A 633-nucleotide genomic window follows, 5' to 3' on the forward strand; every position below is an offset into this window, starting at 1 on the left:
GCCAAGGGTGTGTGTGTGTGTGCCGCGGTGTGTGTGTGGGGGTGTCTATCACAGATTGGAAAGTGGGCCCCAAGTTCTCCTGCTGGATTCTGAGGAGCTGGGTAGGGGGTCCCCAGCCGGCAGGACTGACAGGCACTTCTGCTTTCATTTCACCGACCGCCCTTTGGTGAAATCTGGCTGTGCACTGCACCAAGCACCTTCCTGGCTCTCCTCCCCCGCGGAGGACCTCAGCCCGGCTGCCAGCCCCTCGCGGCAGGGGCTTGGGTCGCTATTTCTAAAACTTTGCTAGAGTTCCCCTCCGGTTCCCCTTCCCGCCCGCGGAGACGCGGAGGGCCTGACCAACCGGGGAGGCCTCGAGCCACCCAGTGCGGATGTGCCCTGTCCCCGCAGCCGGGGCCGCGCGTCCCGCAATTCCTGCCCCGGCTGCCCCCTCCCCGCGGACCCGCCCGGAGCCCCGCGCAGTGATGAGCCGCAGGGACAGCCGCAAGCCTGAGGCGGAGAGGCGGCGGCTCCGTGTCCCCGACTGTCCCCTACCCCGCCCGCCCCAGTCCCCCGAGACTTACCCTGGAGGTGCGGCGCGGCCTCTCCGCGCCTGCGGGCTCCCGCTGCGGGGCGGGGCGGCGCGGACCGGCG

General features: G+C 70.3%; 1 protein-coding gene across 2 annotated transcripts in view; it reads right to left on the reverse strand.

The window, feature by feature from the left end:
- The window catches only part of Nfkb1 (nuclear factor kappa B subunit 1), a 115,232-nt gene extending 114,613 nt beyond the window's left edge, over positions 1-619 (reverse strand). For both annotated transcript variants that reach the window (XM_026784082.1, XM_005357324.3), the window contains exon 1: positions 564-619. The gene's annotated coding sequence lies outside the window, so the exon portion shown is untranslated. The remainder of the gene's footprint in view (positions 1-563) is intronic.
- Between the last annotated feature and the right edge of the window lie 14 nt (positions 620-633).

Source organism: Microtus ochrogaster, chromosome 21 (assembly GCF_000317375.1).
Source record: "Microtus ochrogaster isolate Prairie Vole_2 chromosome 21, MicOch1.0, whole genome shotgun sequence".
In the NCBI taxonomy this organism is placed as follows: Eukaryota; Metazoa; Chordata; class Mammalia; order Rodentia; family Cricetidae; genus Microtus; species Microtus ochrogaster.